General features: G+C 46.2%; 3 pseudogenes; all 3 read right to left on the bottom strand.

Annotated features, from left to right (window-relative positions):
- Positions 1-231: 231 nt before the first annotated feature.
- LOC129490244 (ADP-ribosylation factor-like protein 8B) lies at positions 232-1,753 on the bottom strand (annotated as a pseudogene).
- Positions 1,754-4,026: 2,273 nt separating this feature from the next.
- On the bottom strand, positions 4,027-11,230 carry LOC129490760 (protein SPATA31F1-like; annotated as a pseudogene).
- On the bottom strand, positions 7,570-8,154 carry LOC129490255 (prefoldin subunit 5-like; annotated as a pseudogene).
- Positions 11,231-11,238: the final 8 nt, after the last annotated feature.

Genomic DNA, 11,238 nt, shown 5'->3' with positions numbered 1-11,238 from the left:
GAGTTCATTTTTGTATAGGTTGAGATGAATATTTGATATCCAAATATATATGTTGATTAGGCAATTTGAACCTATCAGACTATCTACCTCATGAGATGATGAGCTCCCCTGGGGCAAGGCTTGTGTCTTGTTTGTTGTGTTTGGCATAGTACTTGGCACATAGTAAGTACTCCAATATTTTAATTGTTGAATGTAAGATGTTTTTCTTTTTCTTTTTTTTTTTTTTGACATTCTTAACAGGTTTTATTTTATTGGGTGTAATGCTCTAAATTCATGAAAGCTTTTGGAAAATCTTCAATTCTCAACCCCTTAAAAAAGTATCCTGAACCAGGAAGAAAAAAACAAGAGATAGAAATAATTATCTGGACAGATACAAAACAAGATGCTTTAGTTCCTCCCATATCCCAACTGCCCATCTGGTGATAAAGAGTTCTCAGAAAGCAGAATATCTTTAACATTCATCAGGTAGAATCTCACCAGTGTAAAGAACCAACATTGATCTGGCACCTCCACTCACTCTCTGCAGACCATTTTGGATTCCTAAGATGTAATTATACATTTCACATGCATTTGTGAGATAAAATAAACATTATGTTTACATATATCCCACGAGTCGTTCACGTTTAAAGGTTTTCTAAATACTGTGTGTGGCACTAGAAACTTCATGCTGTATCAAGTCAGTGTCAGTATTAAGCTACTGGACTCTATAATGAAATATTATAGATAGACATTTACTGAAAACCAATATAAAAATCTGGCCCAGAACCAGAATGGAAATATGCAATTTTCTTGATTTAAGATGGTCAGAAGTATATGGGTTTTTTTTTTTTTAAAAAAAGCTCTACACATGGTTTAAGACAGGTATGTGTAAGAAGCCTTTTTGTGTGTGCTGACTTTATCATGACAACTCTAGCTGATACTCATCTTCAGCAGTGCACATGACAAACAAACTCTGAAAAAGGCAATTTCTTGGGTTTAGGAAGGACCGTATTCTGGGAATTACTTCAGAGGAATGGACAATAATTCTAGGATTATAGCCAAGAAGGACTGGAAGACTTTAGGAGATGCTTCAGCTTCTTCTAGATTTTGAATGCTGAATAAGCCACTGAAGTGTGATATCTATATTATCCTTTTCTTTGCGAGAAATTGAATAGCAGCAAATTTCTCTATCCTGAATAGCAGACAGATTCATTTTTTTCAATTAGCTGTTTCTCATCCAAGGCATTAGGAAGATCTCTCTTGTTTCCAAGCACTAGCACTGGAATTCCTTGTAATCGTGGTTTATCTAGAAGATTATGTGGCTCATTTCAGGAAGCTTCTATCTTTTCACGATCTGCAGCATCTATCATGTAAACAATAGCATTGACTCCTCTGCAATACCGCTCCCACATGCTTCGAAATCGGGGTTGTCCTCCTATGTCCCAGATCTTTATTGTGACGTTACTTTAGTTACCTTCCTCATGTTGAAGCCCACTGTGGGTATCATATCTTCACTGAATTGACCTGACGCGATGACATTGATGAAGGTGGTCTTGCCCGAGTACTGCAGCCCCACGAGCGTCAGCTCCATCTCTTCCTTCCAGAAGAGCGAACGGAACAAGTCCAGCAGGCGGGAGATGAGCGCCAGCATGATGGCGGCCGGGAGCGAGAACAGACGGGAGGACGAAGAGCGGCGGCGTCGACGACTTCCACACTAGCGGGCCTCCGCCCGGACCCCCCAACGGCTCCTTGGTGCCCTGGCGCGACACGGGTGGACACCTGAATGTAAGATGTTTTTCAAAGTAATTTTTATTGTGACCCTTCTGGGATTATCCTGACTAGCTAATTACTTCCTCCTGTGGCACAACCTCACACCTTATAGCACTCATCACAAAGATGTGACGCTTTCTCTGCCTCCCCAGCGCAGACTTTGGATTCAACTAATATAAGGTATTACTGTGCATTAGCTACTTTCTTAGGCCCTGGGGTTATGAGGCATATTTTAACCATTCAGGCAAGTTAAGGATGAGAAACTGAACTATAAGGAGAGTCAGCAAAAATAGAGGAAAGGAAGCTACCTTGAGAGTCATCAAGTTTAGAACCCAGTGACTGTCTTGATGTATGAACTGAGCACAAAAGTGAATGTATAGTGATAACATTCCCTGATGTTGGAAATCAGGTTGGTGAGGTGGAGGTTTTGAATTGATTTGCATTGTCTTTGTAACAAGATAGAGTTTTGTGTCAGTTGTTGAATATACAGTTTGGAGCTCAGTGGAAAGACTGGGTCAGAAATGTGGCTTTGAGAATGACCAGTACATTAACAGTAATTGAGGTTTGGGGTATGGATGTACAATTATCCCCTTTTGCCAGATCTAGAAACTGGGGCTCAGAAATGTTAAGTAACTTGTCAAATCTCTGAGCTAGAATTCTAAACTTCATTTTTCCCCACATTCCATTCGTGTGAATTTGACTTTATAATCTGCATTCTCCCCACAGGGTCAGGCATTTGTCCTAAAAGTTACAAAAACACTTGCTCAAGAATTTTGTAATATTTTCCTTGTGCTGTTTTATTGCCCTTTGTTCGTGTTTATCATTTTGCCCTAAAATCATTCTTTGGTCACTTCAGCCAGAAATTTCCTTCCAGAGGGAAGGGGGTGACCCAAATCTTTTACTCACTTTTAACCTGTTGAGTGCAGCAAGCACAACCTTGAGCTATGCTGTTCTGCCATGGCTCCTTAAGAGGTCAGGCGTTCCAGGGAGACTAGCGCCTGCCTTAACCCAAGTAACTGGAGAAGGAAGGACAAGGTCCCCTTAGGTCTCCTTAGAGGTTCCAGGGAATATGAGTATGATGGCCATTATTAAGAGGCTTGTTGTGTGGCCAGGATTACTAAAGCTGCCTTTGGCGGTGGATCTCTCACCCAGTGATGGTGCTGGGATCGGGGTGGGAGGCTCGACTGAAAAGGTAGCAGGAAAAAACTCTAGGAACGTCTTGGTATGGCAAGCTACACTGAGAGACCTCCCAAAGCAGGTGTGTAGGAGGGACTTTGTTTAATCTGTGTGTGAAGGAGAATGCGAATAGGTTATCACTAGGAGGGGCTTACATTTCTTAGCAGCTCCTTGTAGATCTCAGCTTGCGACTCAGCCTCCCTCTTGGACTTCATTTCATTCCAAAGGTTTCAGAGAATTCCACATAATATTTCAATTAATGATAACTATGTATTTCCCTGAATAGCAAAATATTGGACATTCCCAGAGAGAGGCAAAAGGGCCAGAGTCCCACCACCACAGTTATGAGCAGCTGATCTCATTGTTAGATTCATGTGTGGCATTAAATTCTAGATTTGTTGTCACTTTCTGTGTTAATAGGACACTTTCCAAAAGCCTTGTCTTCTTTTGACACCCAAGGTGATTGGCTTCGGTGTTTTCAGAAATGCAGTGGGACACAATGAAGAGATGTAGAAGGGTGACAGGAACCAAGGGCTGGAGCTGCCAGGCTTCTGTGGTGCCATCCTTAGCAGGAAAAAGTGTAGGAGTCATCCCCTGAGGAAAAGGCACCAGGTAGATCCTGGGAGGGGATTCAGCTGACTGGGTGCCCACCATTAGTTACTGTGAAGATAAATTCAAGGAGCAAGGATCATGGCAAGGAGAGTGGTGGAGAAGGACTCCAGGCACAGGTGGTATAGAAACAGTAGGGCTGGGTATAAGCATGTGGGCCTCTGTCATGTCCCCACTGGGGTTGTGAGATCTTGGAGACCTAGTGGGCAGAACCCTGGGGTACAGCTTTGGAACTAGATTGCTTTTGGTTCTGCTGCACTGCCTTCAAGTCATTGGCCAGCTGTTCTTTAAGGTGAACCCCTTCTGGATTAGGGGCAGGAAGGGTGTCTGGTGGGATGGGCAGTTCCTGGAGCAATGCCTCCCCTTGGTGGTTTAGACTTTCAAGAGACTTCTGTGTGGATATGTTCTCTGGTGCTGCAGCAGTTTGTTCCCTGGACTTCCTTGCCCTAATGGGAAGTATTGTCATTTCCATAAATGTGCAGGTGGGGCAGGTGCCACTAGAAATACAGGTGGCTCCCCACCTGCTGCAGCCCTCCAGAGGACCAGCATTGTCATTTCCATAAATGTGCAGGTGGGGCAGGTGCTACTAGAAATACACTCGATATTTCTCAGCAATACGTTGTCTGTCTGCTCCTTGTCTCTTCTGTATTGTGTTAAGGGAAGGTGTGAGGGAGGCTGAAAAGTCCTTCCTCTCTAGGGAAGGAGCTTTGACTTACCTTTCAGATGGGTCACCATTCCACATCAAAGAAGAAAAGCCCTTATCTAGAGTGCACTGAAGTTAAAGGTCATGCTTTATTTCTGAACATTTACCATCCATCCCACCAGAATATTTTCCACTGTCCCGTAACTCCAGGGTCTAGGACAGTGGCTAATACCTAGTAAGACCCTATATTAGTTCAATCCAAAGTCTGCGTGTTCTCCTTGAGCAGACTAATGTTTCTATCTGAGGAACAAGGTTGGGTGCCCTGGTTTGGTGGCACAAGCCGCTCAAGGACAGTGACGAGGGCAGTGGCGGGGGTAGCCCAGGGCTGAGGCAGAGCCAGTTGTCTGGAGTGTAGCTGCAGCTTATTGTCTAGGGACTGGGGACCATCCAAGAAGGCTGGGCCCACCCGCTTCGGAGCAGGACGAGATTGGGCCTTGGAGCACCCTGTCGGCTTCTCTGTCTTACTTCTCCCCACAGGGCTCTTGGCTGGAGCCAGGACCTTTGCGGCATTTTCTTTTCTGGTTTTGGCCACCTTCACAGCAGCTGAGAACATGGAGTCTTCATGCCCTTTGCCTTTTGTCTTGGGGATAATATGATGCAGAAACATTTAATTTTATTTCTCAAGCTAGACTCTGGAAGGCTGGGCTTCTTCTGAGTATGGGCTGGCATTACCAGCCCATGCAAAACCTGGCCTTGCAAAGTTTGGCCCTGCAAAGGCTTACCCTGGGTTGATTGGCTCAGGAAAGGCTGACCCTGTGAAGCCTGGGGCACCACAGTCTGGGCATTCTTAGGAATTCTTGCTGGTTCAAGGATGACAGTTAGCTCGGCTTGACTGTCTTGCAGGTCACTGTCAGATTCTTTCTCCCCAGGGACTCGTGGAGGTAGCTGTGGGAGCTTAAGCTGAGGGTCATGCTGGGGTCTGTGTTGACAGGGATCAGCAAGATGAAAGCTACGGCTGCATCGCCAGGACCCTCGGGGTGTCTTGTTTGGAAGCATCCCTGCTGGCCTCTGGTCTGCAGCAGGGCGTCTCTCTTCTCTGGTTGAGGAGCGCCCAAACCCCGCATCCCCTTCTCTGTGGTCTCTGGCTGCTTTGGTTTCCTCTGGGTCCTCTCTCTTTCCTGCTAGCATGGGGACATGGGCTGGGTCCTTGCTCTTGCCAGGGCTTTGGGGCTCAGGGCTCCAGGGTTCCTTGAGGCTGGGGTTGTTCACATTGGTGTCCACCCAAACACAAAGCATGTGGGCCTCTGTCATGTCCCCACTGCGTTGTGAGATCTTGGAGACCGAGTGGGCAGAACCCTGGGGTACAGCTTTGGAAGTAGATTGCTTTTGGTTCTGCTGCACTGCCTTCAAGTCATTGGCCAGCTGTTCTTTAAGGTGAACCCCTTCTGGATTAGGGGCAGGAAGGGTGTCTGGTGGGATGAGCAGTTCCTGGAGCAATGTCTCCCCTTGGTGGTTTAGACTTTCAAGAGACTTCTGTGTGGATATGTTCTCTGGTGCTGCAGCAGTTTGTTCCCTGGACTTCCTTGCCCTAATGGGAATTCCCCATTGTATCTCTAGGACCTTTTTTCTCAGGTGGAAGTTTAGTTTGGTCAAGATATATGTCTGGAGTTTGTGGGGGCTAGCAGGTTGTGTCTGACTTTCTAGAGGCAGCGTCTCCATGGTTCCTTTTACTGGCACTGCAGGCTGGAACTCTTTTGCAATGTGTGTACAGCTCTCATTGTTGCCTTGAAGGCATGGCCCAAGACTTATACACTGTTCTTCAAATGAAACAATCTGAATCAGAGGCTCTGCTAGGATTTCTACAGGCCTAGGCACCATCTCGGTGACGACAGATTGGCTAGTGACCGCCAGGGCCAGGGCCCTGGGAAGCGCCACGCAATACAGAGCAGGCAGCCCCGACAGGAAGGCCAGATGCTTGTGCCATCAAGTTGTCTCCAGTTTCTCAATGGCTTCTGTAGACAAGACTCGGAGCAGCTTAGGGTGTTCAGTGATAGTGCCTGGTAAAGCCTTTTGCTGCTGATCAAGGGCCGTAGGCATCCAAGGCATAACTTTGTGATGTAGGTCTGGGTCACTTGCTCTCTGCAGTACCAGGAACTGGCTTTCTGGAATGCAGGTTAAAAGAGCCACTGCCAGGCCCCCAGAAATTCTGCAGTCCCAGGACCTATGTACACAGGCAGGGATCTTGCCCTGGTGGATCTGTTTACATTTGGAGTTGAAGTTCTTCTGCAATATTGCCTTGGCCCGAGTTAACAAGTGTGGCATGGGGACGGACACTGGGGCCACAATGGGTGACAGCACATCGCAAGCCCCGTTGGCCTCTAGGGCTACAGTCTGGGGGATGCTACATTGGCTAGGGCTGTGCTGCTGCAGGACACAGTCTGCTGGTCAGTGGAGGTAAGGAGCAACTGGATGGACTGCTGGATCTTCTGAGGCAGGCCCCAGCGATGGTGAATCAACTGTTTCTGGATGTGGAATTCCAGCAGCTTCCGGGCATGCTCCAGGAAGAAGAGTGGTTCCCTGGTAAGCACTGAGATGGACTTCCCTGGCTGGGAAGCTGTCACGGTCTCAGGAGGCTGAGCTTTGCCACAGGGCTCGTGCTGCATGAGGCACTGGGTGTGCTGAGACCTCTGGAGGGCAGCTGGCCAGCCCCACTGAAGCTGGAGTTGCCTCTGTAGCAGGTGCCACTCCAAGGCTTCATACTCGGCCAGAGTCAGAAATGGGACATTGATCTGAGCTCGTTGATGTTCAGATGGAGACACCCAATTTGGGGAAAGTGGGGAAGAGGGTGGGGCTGACTGGGGTGAAGTTTTAGGGAGCAGTTGGGAGACGGAGAGCTCATTGAAGAGAAAAAGATCCTTCAAGGGGGGCTTGGGCACATTTTCAATCTTCAGAAGGCCTCAGCACTTCAGGACTGAGAAATGGAAGGTGGGCAGGGAGGACCATATGCAAGGCCATTGGATGCATCGGGTTCAGGGTTTCTGGGTTCAGGGACAGCAAGGAGACCTGGGAATTCAAGTGATGTTGGCCTTGGTTCCCCTTGACAGAGCTGGGGTTGCTCTGCATCATCTCCTCCTGGTTCAGTGGAGCCCTTGGCTTCTCAAGCCTTGAAGAAGCTATGGTGTTTGGGCCCGTGAGCACATCTGGCACTTGAAATTCCTGCCCTAGCTGGAGGTGATCAGCTCAGTAATCTTGTATACCATCTGCATACATTGATTGGGCAGCTGACTGGGTTAAAGATTTCTGATCTGTTTTTTTTTTTTCATAGAGAGACATTATTTTTAATGGCTAGATTGCAATGATTTTAGTTTATATATATATATATATATATTTTTTTTTTTTTTTTTTTGCCCAGCTGGCACATTTATTGGCATTAAAACACAAGACCCTTTCCAGCACCAGGAAGCCACATTCAAAGGGTGTCCCTCTGCCCCATTTCTGCAAAAACTCTCAGGCCTTAGCAGTAGCCTGAGCGCCCAGGGCTGTGAGCTGCTGAATATTCTGACTATCATTTCCATGACGGACTGTTTCATGGCGTGCTTCTCCTGAAGAGCTGGTTGGATTATCTCCATCTGCTTGGTTAGAAAGTCTATCTTCCTCTTGAAGAAGTCCTTGGCATCCTCAGTTGTCTTCTCTACATAGTACCCAGTTCCCACATCGATGAGCCCGTGTTCCACATCATGCAGCTTCCCAGGGACATACATAGAACTCGTCAGTGGGACGAGTAATTCTTTCCCCTTGTTACTCTTGTTCAGCACGTTCAGACAGTCCTTGGCTTCCACATACTTGGTCTGTACCACTTTGAGCTGGGCAATGGACGTGGACAAGAACTCCACTTCCTGATCCAGCTGGTTCTTGAGCATTTCTAGCTGCGGCAGATTCAGCTCCGTGATGTAAATAGACTGTGCTATGTTGGGAAGGAGCTTAGTTTAGATATATATATTTTTTGTAGTTAAATGTCTTTTTTTATTTTTATTATACTTTAAGTTTTAGGGTACATGTGCACAATGTGCAGGTTTGTTACATATGTATACATGTGCCATGTTGGGGAGATTTTTGATCTGTTAATTGTGACAGTGTTGGGTTTATAGATGCCAGTGAAAGCTCTCCGGTGTTTCTGGAATGGAGCTCTAGACTCTGCTCAAAAGATACACTAGACACAGACAAGATCTCTAGGCAAGAGGAGACCTGTGATGGGCTCCTCGATAAAGTTGGGGAGATCTGGTCGTTCACATCCACCAGCAATTGCTGAATCTCCAGAACCATGACATTGCAAATTTGGCAATGGGGATCTGGACATAGGATTCGCCGCACACTTCCCTCCAGGGGAAGCCAGCTCTGGCTGGAAAGAGAAACATGGCAAACATTAATGATGGAGTGGCATCTACATTCTTGGAAGAGTGTGGGCTAGAGTTGGCGTTGCCCTTCCCTAGTCCTGCAAGTCTAGAAGCCTACACCCCCTTCATGTCTACTCCCCTACTTTTCTTCTTAAGAAAATGGCATTTGGTAAGGTATGGTGGGCTGGGTTTAGGACTTGTTGGACAAGGCCTCAGACAACCCACAGAAGGGCATGGCCCTCAGAGAAGACTGGGAGCTGAGTTCTGTGTTGGCCTTGTTGAGAAGCTGAACTAGGAGAAAGGAACTAAGCATGTGGAAGAGTCAGTTGGTTAGCTGATGGGGCATAACCAGGAATATCACAAGGTAGAACTTTCTTGCAGTCTCATTTGAGGCTAAGAAACCCGAAGCCTAGTTTTCAGTACATCCAAACTGTGGAAAATGAGGTTTTTGTGGTACTTATGCGTTCTGGGCGCTATGAGATATCCCTGGTGATGTACCCAACATCTCCTGGGAATCAATCTTTTTCTCTAGAAATATTAAGAGGATAAGATGATAGGCTCCTGTCTTAGGGCTGTGCCAGGAACTGGACTCCCTGAATACAGAACTAAAGGAGGTATTATCAGCAGGGTTCATCTTGGTCAGCTGAGTCTGCCCATGTAAGGGTGTAGCTGTAAAGAGAATGTGACATGGGTGACTTCCTCATGAAAAATCCATTCTCTTGACTGGATAACATATCTCAGAGCTGAGTAGAACCCCATATAATGTCTTTTATGAATAATGTACTAGTAAAATCCTGAATTTCAGAACTACTGTGACCCTGCCCCAAATCAGTATTGGGTGACTCTTTCCTCCTGCGATGATTATGCCTTTGCAACCCTCTCAACTAGTGAACCAGCCTCCACTGTGTATGTCTCCCTCCCAGCCATTTTCCGTCTCCTCAGTCCTGCCCCAGGCTAAATGAAAAAATCACCACAGGCCAGGCTGGTGTTTAGAGACTGCATGCAGCAATAGATCACCTTTTCATGACAGACAGCAGCTCTTGGCTCTTGTGGCTTCTCATCTTCTTCCTGAGAAAGTCTCCTAGCTGAGGAACCAGAAGACAGTGTTATAGTAGACAGTGGCATGGTAGAGTTTTCAGAGTGTCTATAGGAGGTTGGAGGCCCTTGACTCTCAGCAAGAAGACACTGAGAACCCTAATTATAAATGCTTTAAGGCCTTTCTGTGCACAGTATAATGAATCATGACTTGTTCTCCTATGGCCATTCTTATTTGACCTTAAGAACCATACTGTGAGTGAGAGGATCATCAGATGCCCATGTGATGGCAAACAAGACTGAGAGATGAAGTGACTTCCACAGGTTTTAAAACTAGTAAATGACACAACTAAGGACATCTGCACTATTGCCTCAATTCTTTATTCCCATGGCAATAATGTAGAGAATTTTGGAATGTTTCCAAGGTAAGATTTCCCACCCATGGAAGTTTCAGTCGGGGGAACTGGAGTCTTCAGTGGCAGAGCACCTGGCTCTTGGCTCCAGGGGCCATAGAGGGACAGGATTCATGGGAAACCCCACAGTGGAAGGGAGTCAGAGGAGAGATTGGGACTTTACCTGCTGATGCTGCATTGCTAGCTCTTTGCCTGACTTTTTGGTGACACTTAAAAGACAAAAACATTAGAATGTGAAGCTGGGACACCATTTTCTTTCTCATGTCCAAACTTACATGAGACTTACATATATTTTCCACTGCCTTTCTATATATCTATCTGTATTTTATACACTGTCCTGGATTTTCTTTGCCTATTCCACCTTTTTACCCCATTTTCCTTCTCTGCTTATTTCTGATTCACTTGGAGGCTTTTCCATATTCTATACCTCCCATCTGATTCCCAGATAAGTCCTGCTGGATGCTGGGGATGAAGCAAGAGACAGGATGGTACAGATGAAGGTGTATGTGGTTCTAATACCCAAAGACTCCAGTTTATAAACACTTTAAAGGGCCACCAACCAAAAAAATCCCCCATATTGTGAGGTCTTCTGAGATCCAGTGAGATAGATCCCATATCATCTGGGTCTCTATTCAAGTCAAATGGAAAGCTTCTTGGCTTTTCAATTAGAGTATGGTTCAGGGAAGACCTGGTAAGAAATTATTTTTAGGCTCTGAGAAGGAAAAGACTATATAAAAGTAACTAAAGGTATGGCATAAAAATTGGGGGAGAGGGGAAGTGGGGTCAGTAAGGAAGGACTCTGGAGCTTAAAAGCATATTATCTGAGGCTTAATTAGTTCAGTTGGAATCATAGTGTTGCCCTACCCGGCAGCAGCTCCTTTCAACTTCCAAGTTCAATTCGTGGTGGCTCCTTTTCACTTGCCAGATAATTAGAATAATGATGAAGATGGAGCCATAGATGTATAAGGGATATCCAATATCCCACGGAACAAAAGTAGGGCTCAACATGGTCTAAACCTCATTAGCATGAGATCAGCGATCCCTCTATCTCGGCATTCAGGGTTCTGGTGCCTAATGACTCCCAGTGCTAGGCCTTGTCATGTCCACCTCACAGAGGACGGAACTAGGCCGCCAGACTGCATCACAAAGCCCTCCTGTGTCATAAGGCACATGTAGTAGGGAAGCTCATGTGGTGATTCAGTCTGTAGATGAGGGTGTT

Source organism: Symphalangus syndactylus, chromosome 9, assembly GCF_028878055.3.
Source record: "Symphalangus syndactylus isolate Jambi chromosome 9, NHGRI_mSymSyn1-v2.1_pri, whole genome shotgun sequence".
In the NCBI taxonomy this organism is placed as follows: Eukaryota; Metazoa; Chordata; class Mammalia; order Primates; family Hylobatidae; genus Symphalangus; species Symphalangus syndactylus.
Note: the sequence above shows the minus strand (reverse complement) of the source record. Positions and strands in the feature narration are given on the sequence as shown.